This window comes from Populus trichocarpa, chromosome 2, assembly GCF_000002775.5.
Source record: "Populus trichocarpa isolate Nisqually-1 chromosome 2, P.trichocarpa_v4.1, whole genome shotgun sequence".
Classification (NCBI taxonomy): Eukaryota; Viridiplantae; Streptophyta; class Magnoliopsida; order Malpighiales; family Salicaceae; genus Populus; species Populus trichocarpa.
The window spans coordinates 24,942,854-24,951,808 of record NC_037286.2 but is presented as its reverse complement, the minus strand read 5'-3'; the positions used below and the strand labels follow the sequence as shown (position 1 = coordinate 24,951,808).

Here is an 8,955-nt window from a genome sequence, read left to right as displayed (position 1 = left end):
TGTAAAAATTTGAGCTTGATCCAATAGTTGGATAAAAAAATTATGATCTTTTTAAGCTATTTTTCTAGTCTGGCACAACCAAACCCCTTATTAAGTCTAGATTTATCTCAATGATTCATATATGCACTTAGAAATTGTCTAAGTACAAACACGTTCTCCATGAGTTTCTTTACCTATTAGAAAATATTTTTAGGTATGAGTTTCCTCGTGGTTTACCTCTACGTACTTAGAGGTTTCTTTTTCAAACATGGTGCACACCCTTGCACATGAGTTCTTTGGTATTTTACTTGAGGTTTTCACCCTGCTTCTTATAAAAACAAATCGACAAACTCGTTATACTTGCTACTTTTACAAGTCTTTGCGTTTAAATATCACAAAGACTTGGAGGGCCACTAATGAACCCAAATTTAAAGGGCCAAAAAACCCCCTCAAACTTGCAATGGTGACAATGTCTGATTCCGCCTCGGATAACCAACACTGCGTGAGTACAAACTTGCTCTTGGTTGATGGGTTATTGAGGTTCAAATGGACAGAAATGTCTGTTGTGGCAAGGAGGTTTATCACACATCCTTTTTAAGGAGTGTTTTGATTAGCTTTTGTTTTTCACTAGAGCCCCTCAAATCCCGAGGACACCTTTTGTGTGTACAAATCACTATAAAAATAGCTTGAGAGCGTAGCCGTGGATGCAATCATGGGTGTCGCTGTGAGCATGGTCAGCTTTTTGCTTAGTTTCCACAGACGGTGTCAATTGATTATGTCCCAAAAAATCCAAATAGCGTAAGGGTAAAACAATTTTAGATGATTAGTGAATCTCTTAATTCTAAAAATCTATTCAATTCTCCCTAGCTAAGGTGGCTGGTGCCTGATACCTGTAAAAAGGTCCCCTTTTATGAATTTAGCAACTTTCTGATGATTGAGTCAGTGAAGTTTTGAGAAAAAAATACAATAATAATACAAAAAGATAGAGATATTATAGAAATAAATATACAGTGGAGAATAAAGATTTTGAACCCTTTGTTTAAAGGATTTATAGTCTATTTATAGCCCATGAGTCTTTTTATAAAGAAGAGAGACTAAAGTGTAATATTGTTGTAATAATATTAAAGAAAAAAAAATATTCCTAACATTAATATCGATAGAAATATGGTAGGTCCTTAAAAGATTTTTACATATCTATGGGTAGGTGTAGGGAGAGGGTTTTTTAGATTTCTTTTTTAGGGTTCATCAGATTTCAAATTAATTCGTTCACATGAGAGATTGTGAATAACCATGATAGCTTATGTCCATCTTTTTTTCCCAGCTAGATGCCCTTGCGCATGGGAAGGTAGGTTTAAGTATTAATACAGGCTAAATCCATTATTTGCATTTTGAGTTTTTTCCACTTTGTCAAAAAGGCCTTTTTTTTTAATTTGGTGAAATGAACACATGTATTTCAAAATCCCACCAATTAAGTACAATTTTTCAAAATTGAAAATTTATCTAAGCCAATTGAGCTGCTAACTTCAGTTCTTCACTACTTTGAGTTTCTATGATCATCAACTTTTCTCACATTCCAGTTAATGTCTTGACCCACCACCTCACCATGCTCCTTGACCAAACTGTACTCATTTAGCTTATATAGAAAATACAAGTGCACAATTGATAAAAGTGATAACAGAAGGGTGCAAAAATGGGCTTAGACCATTTGTATCCCTAAACAAGAAAAAAAAGATATAATAAACAATATTTGCATTCTATAAGGGCAAAAAGTTATAATACAATAATTATCTAACTAATAGTGAAGGGGTTGTCTGCGGTGCATGTCTAATTATTAATTGTTTTTTTATTTATAGACACTACAATAGTTGTAAAAACAGAATGTTTTGCAACTTCTTGTACCTTACAAGATGAATCCCCATACTATAACATAGCTTTAACGCTAGATGAATATTCTTATGCATTGCTTTGTCTTGCCCAGGCCTTCTCTGGCAATAGGCTTTCTCTCGACCTCATACTTTTGTCACTAAATGCTTACAAAATTGGACAAGTTTGTGGCTCGTGCTTTTTAATGAAATAGTTGTGTTAATAGAGTATTTGAATGCAAGTTTACTATTTGGAAATCATATGCTTAAGAATATTCTACTTTAATAATGTTTATCAAAAAACTTTGAGTATAATACCTTAGTTAATGATTCTATTTTCTATGGGAATTTTGCTAGCTCATGTTGTCTTATTTTTCATAACCCAAAAAAGATTTCCCATGATATAATCTGTATTTCAGTTTGGAAATGTTGTGAATGTGTAATAGTTTGTGGTTTTCGTAGACAACAATTGAGTATGGTGAGTGGCATAACAACCACCTAAAGATCAGGAGAAGATAGTCATTAATAGTCTGTCATTCTTTTTGAATTTTAAATACTATGTAGTATGTACTCTCTTTTTATCTTTTTTGCTACTGCATTAGTTGTGCATGAACATATATATGTGTGTGTACTAGCTATCATAATGTAATATACATTTTTAAAATCTATCAACATAATTTGTTAGTGTTTTACATGGTATTAAAGCATTAAAATTGTTTTAAATTCTCTCCATCTCTACTATGATTTCATTTGATTCCACAATCCTCCATTTGATTTCATAACATCAAAAGAATCAATCCACCTTGCAAACTATCAGTTAAAGATTTTAAGCTGATAAAGTGGATGACATGTTATCTGCCCTAATTATTTTGAATAAATAAATAAAACAAACGACGCATCTTCTGGAATTCCTCATATTTCAGCCACTAAGATGGTTCGAAAATCAGGGTGGTTTATTGGCCTATAAGCTTGTTTTATCTATTTTTGACTCAAAACACCTGGAAAAGACCATAAACTCATTGATAAACCCATAAATGGGCATAAAAAACAACATAAAAACTCAAAATCAAATATCTTCCCGAGCTTAGGTCTGGTTTTCTAAGCAATTTTAAGGTTTAAAATGACCTAAATGGAACCCCTCTCACCAAATGGAACCTGTTGGTATCAAGATCCATAATTTTAGTAGCCGAAATCATTGCCAACGACAATTTTTTTTCTCTAACATTAAAATCTAATGAGTCTCTCTCTCTCCTTTCTCTAACTAGGGAGGATACAAGGAAAATGAAGTTTTGGACCAAAAATTAAATCTTAAAAACTTTCAAAGAGACCTAACTTATATTATTTGAAAGATGAAGGACCATAATGTGTTTTTTTGTGCAAAACTAGACAAACCACCCTTTTCATTCAATGTTGTCTTTTCTTAATAAATCATGAGTAATTTACCTTCAATTTAAGGTCAAATCACAAAAATAAAAATTCGATGACTAAATTAGGAAAAGGAAAATGCACATTATATCCCCAATAATCTGTGAGTGTGTGAACAGTACAACAAAGTGTTTTTCTCTACAAGGAAAACACAACACACTTTAGAGTTTTCTATAATATTTTAGAGTTGTTTTTTCCCCCCTTGTTTTGAATCCTTTTTGGTTTGACTAGTTATTTGATTCAAGATTCGCCATGAGTTATGTACTTTTTTCCAGTAAAACAAATAAATTTTGAATAAAGACATCAAGAAGTGAAATAAATGCATCCTGAAACAACTTATCCTACTCAAACAAAGTATACATAGATTGTTTTTTAAAAAAATGAATTTTAGGAACAAGGAATCATTTGAATTCCAGAATTGATTTTTAAAAATCAAAATAGGTATACAATGACCTAATTTCACTTCAACCAAATGCATAATGGAGCAACAAAATTACCTGGTGAATTAGTTGATAAAAGCTATGCCGGTCATTTGCTCCTGGTTAGCCAAATTCAATTTTTCCAGTCTCAAAGAGAAGTAGTACACCATCAATAGATGCCTCATTGCCATTACTTTCTATCCTGACCTAGATTTAAGTAAAATAAACAGGCTTTGAAAACTTTAAAAGGCACATTTTCTCTCTTTTTTTTTTTTACATATTCAATACCAAGGGAAAGAGAGTTAGAGTTCAAATAGGCTTGCTTGTTGAATGTGAGGTGCAAATTTCTTCACGGATTTAGAATAAGGTAAGATGGTCTACAGGAGTAGTAGACTCATAAAGCTACAGTTATTAAGAATTCTAAAAATTAGTCGCAACTCAAATAGATCTTGGGGAGAAGTAGTCACTCCTGCAGGATATACAAAAACTAAAACATTTCACACACTTAACAGACCTAAAAGTACCTAAAGGAGAAAGTCAAAATGTTATCAACATGTAACTGGAATCTCATCAAGCACATCAAGAACTCATGCCTCATCAGATAATGCCCCAAATGGATAATCAAAAGGCAAATGATAAAGCACCATACTGACTTCCTCAACAACCAAGAGGACCTCAAACAATGTATTAAGCACCATACAAAATGGATAATCACATGTTAAATGTGATTCAACACCATTGATAAAGAATCATTTTAGGATAAGCAGAATATAGATCTTATAAAAGTTCATGGTATTTGAGCACTTACAGGTAGATTTTTTTCAAATGGTGCAGAATATGAATGTTGTCAATGCTTAATGCTCCTTCCAAGAACCTTCAAGTAGAAAAATAAAAGTTTTTATCACTATAAAACAAATCCTCACAAAATAGCAAACACATTATATGCAAGTTACAAGGGGATAAGTAGGAAACTAAAGTAGATATCGAGGGAATCAACGAAGCAAAACTCTTGAACACTTCATGGCAAAAAAGTGATTAATTGTATGTTATACATCTTTCTATGCTAGAGATTAAGAACTCTTACCACTTTTGACATTGTTTCTTGCAGCCTCTAAAATAACGGTGCAAGAGAAACCTAACTTTGTGAATTAAAATGATCAGAAGTTACCATACTTCCCAGCAATTTGAGAAACCATATTGGAGAACAAAGGCAACACACCAACAACACTGCAAACTGCAAGCAACAACACAATTAGGATTCTGCATGAAGTTCTCCATGTTTCTGTCCACAAAATGAGAGAAAACCCACCACTAAATCTGCCACCAACCTAGTCCCAGAATGCAAAAGCATTAATAGGATCGATGCCAAACTTTTCCCCAAACTGCATTGGTAAAAGACAGTTGGAGTATACAAGTAGCCAGAGTGGTTAAATAAAAAAAAAAGGCATCTTTGAAAGATGAAAAGAAGAATGAAAAGCCATGAATAGAAAACACTAAAAAGGGAGGAGCGAAAATGAATTTTGAAATACCATAGAACTTCAATTATCCCAAAGTCTGAAGAATATGAGAGTGCAGACAAAAGGAATTCGCTATACCACAAGATTAATGCTAACTGCGACCACATGCTTGGCAACTGTAGAGGGTCTAAAAATAAGTGACAGAATGGTCACACGTTATAGTCACAGAAAGAGAGACAGAGTAATTGCAAGGCATATAAATGCATACAAGATGACCCCTTGAACCATGAATGCACCTATGATTACCTGTCCACACATGAAACATGCCCACTGTATGTTAACACCACTTCCAGAAGTCAGTCATAACGTGTACTTCTAACTCAGGGGCAACATGTTAAATGATGCACTGTTCCCCTGAAATACACTATGTAAAAAAAATGCCACTTTTAGGATACAACTAGCATTTGGGTGTTCCCTTTTAGCCCTTCTCTAAAAAAAAAGGATACGAAAGGAAAAGAAAAGGCATATCAATATCTCTTGCCAGCTCCACCCCTTGTGATACACAATATCTGTATGCAACATAGTTTCTCTGAATCCCGGGTAAAATTTCAAACATGAACGGCTTAGAGCTCCTCTTCCATAATTAAGGTGGGATACAATAAGTTCTAAAATTTATCACACAAGCTCAGTAATCACTGCTCAAAGCAAGTGGACCTTGCTAAAACAATTTGAATAAGCCTACCTCAGTGAGTGTGGGATGAGAGACTTGTAAAACACTAGCACAAAAAACAAAGATTTTTGAAGTTATAGTGACATGGAATTGCTTACAATCGCTGTTGGCGTTCTACAGCACATTTGCTAGCCTCTGGATCTGATTGCATTTGTAAACAACTATAATTTAAGCAAGCTTCTGCCCTAAAACAAGGTCAAAAAATCGTATTATGAAAAAGAATCAAAATCCAATGAGAATAAGACACCAAAACAGAACTATGCAACTTTAGTAAAGCATCAGAAAACTTGTTTGAAGAGCAGTGTGCACAAAAAGAGGACCTAGGAAGCTGCCACCAATGCCGATGGAAATATCGATCCCCTTTACCCCTTCTCTCAAAACAAAAGGATAGGAAAGGAAAAGGAAAGGCATATCAATATCTCTTGTCAGCTCCACCCCCTGTGATACACAATACATGTATGCAACATAGTTTCTCTTCAATAATTATTAAGAGAAACTTCTCTATCTACTTTACTATGCTTTTACAAATAGAATAAAACATTTGCATGCATGCAAACGCTGTACAATGAGATGATCACTACTCAGAAATATCCAAACAAGGCAAGGCCAAAAGTGCTCTTCAGCACAAATAAAAGCTAATGTGAAAAATAACAACAGCAAAAATAATGCGACGATAAAAGAAAAACTAAACCTAAATATATTTCCTAATATATTTGCTGTATACTCACATCTGACGTTTACGCATTTGCTCCTCTAATCCATATAAAAATATTGCAGAAGATTTAATTAACAAAACATTTATTCTACCACCAAAGCAAGACAAATATCCTCTCAGGTCCCTAAGCTCTCGTTTTCCAAATTCCGATAACTCAACACATTAAAGCAAACCACACCACACTCAATGTTGAACAAATAATTCTGATTTCAAATAGTATGTTACTTCAATCATTAGTCCCATCTGTCGAATAGCTAAAACAGAATATTGTTATTGCATAAAATCATCACATAAGCTAGCAAGGAATTGAGAATTTACCTTCAATATGTGCGTGACATCATCCAGGTCTCTTCTTGCATCGAACAACTTCTAGTCTGAACCAACAGAAATCCACCTGTGTAAGAACTTTAGAGAAGATGAAATACATTGTAGAACATGGGTTGAAATATAGCATCTTTCCTAGGTGTGAATGCAAATTAATAACTTAACAATCTAGTAATAGCCACAAAAAATGAACAGAGGACGAGGATAGACTGAAGGTCTGCATGCAAATCAGTGAGTGTAACACCCAAAACTTACAATGCTTTCCTCCTCGTATGGTGCCAGCTTTCCCATATCAAGCCCGCAATTGTTCTACCTTTACCCACACCAGCTCCGTCTCCAATAAAGAATCCAGCCCTATTGTCAAAAAAATACAAAAATAAAAAAAATTGCAAACATCAGTGATATAATTATTAACAAGTAAAATCAAGAGAGTTGGACATGTAATGTCCCTTTGCTCTAACAAAAGGGACTGTTAAGGCATTATAAAGAAAAAAATCTAGGAGCACACCTCAGATATTCATAAAGGACAACGAATTTCTTCGCGGAAAAAAAAAATATTGTACGCCAATTTCTCATAAACGTAAATATGAAATAGATTGCAGAAAAAAAATCAAACTCGCATGCTTCCCATTGAGCATGCGATCAATCTTTTCCTTGAGATGGGCCACCTGTATCATGAAAAACAAAAACTTACACGGATAATTACATTGCAAAAAATCCTTTCAAGCATTGGAAAACGAACAAAAAGAATTCCTGTTTTGGCCAGCCTCTCCGGCCACCACATGTTCAACAACATCAATTGCTTCACAAATATTTCAGACCAATTAATGCTTGTAAGAATTCTAGAATTTTTGTTTTATACCAAAAAAAAAAGAATGCATACCTCTGCTAGGTAAAAAATCTTGTCCACGGTATAAAGAGTGGCTTGTTGGCGCGAGCAGTCAAGCGTAATTCCGTCAAAATCAACATGCACACATGCATTACAATTTACAAACTGAATTCGTTGTAACGAGAACTATAAAGAGACTTACAGGATCGTTGACTTGCATCGGTCAGCGTCGCTCAACAGATCTCGTAAATGAGTCTTTTTAATTTTCTCAACGTGAGACTGCAAATAAACAATTAAATACTGATGATTCTTTCTTTCATATATATGATACAAAATTCAAAAATAAGAAGCGTTTTTTTATTTACCTTCAAGTCCTTCCATGGCTGGGTTTCACATATTATAGTTGATGAAGCCATCGGAGTTTTGTTTCTATGATGTAGTCAGGGTTCGATAAATAAAGAATAAAAAAACACCATCGAAATACATGAGTAAAGCAAGAGAACTAGTCACCACTAGACGACGATACATGAGAAGAGATCGCCGAAATAAATGAGTGATGCAAGAGAACTAATCACCGACAGACAATGCCCGATGAGAGAATGGATGAGCTCTGGGTTTTCTTACCTTTTATGGGACGAGGAAGAGAGGAGGGGAGGGCACATGAAAAGGCCAAGACACGAGAAGGGTGTGTTTCGAGTGTTAACGGTCTTCTTGGATTTTTGACTTTGCTTGAGACTTCCTTTACAGGATAGGACAAAGTAACGCCATCCTACTGCACGCCGGCTTGTAGACTATCAAATGAACGGGTTTGTATAGTTTAATGCTGTTGTTTTACTCCCTCACCCCCACGTGGGCTGGGTCTCAAATTCAAAAATAATTATCTAAACCTAAGGCTTGGATTTTTTGTACTTGAACTCCATCTAATTAGATTTAGGGTACCCGTTGAAAATTAGAATTATACTTATTTAGTATATAACTAATTTAATAGATATATAATGTTTTTAAACTTAAACTTATTTATTTATTTCAGGTTGGGATCGGGTCGACATATCAATATTTGTATTCTATCCAAGTCTGATCGGGTCTAAAAGTTTTATTTCTATTCAAATCAATTTGGATCGACATCTACCAGATTCAGGTAAAATTATCATCCCTATTGTTTTTTGTTTGAATTGTTATAAATTATTTTATTGTTGTTGAAAGATTTTTTTTTTT

At 34.1% G+C, this 8,955-nt stretch overlaps 1 non-coding gene across 2 annotated transcripts; it reads right to left on the bottom strand.

Moving 5' to 3' along the window:
* Nucleotides 1-1,236: 1,236 nt before the first annotated feature.
* LOC7461514 (uncharacterized) lies at nucleotides 1,237-8,529 on the bottom strand. 2 transcript variants are annotated; one of them, XR_008058410.1, is made up of 7 exons: nucleotides 8,106-8,529; nucleotides 7,795-8,019; nucleotides 7,167-7,265; nucleotides 6,193-6,961; nucleotides 4,995-6,057; nucleotides 4,494-4,919; nucleotides 1,237-3,892 (listed from the first exon to the last, which is right to left on the bottom strand). It is a non-coding gene; the product is annotated as an uncharacterized LOC7461514 (transcript). The 2 variants fall into 2 exon arrangements; XR_008058411.1 differs by having other exon boundaries at nucleotides 6,193-6,981; nucleotides 7,167-8,019.
* Nucleotides 8,530-8,955: the final 426 nt, after the last annotated feature.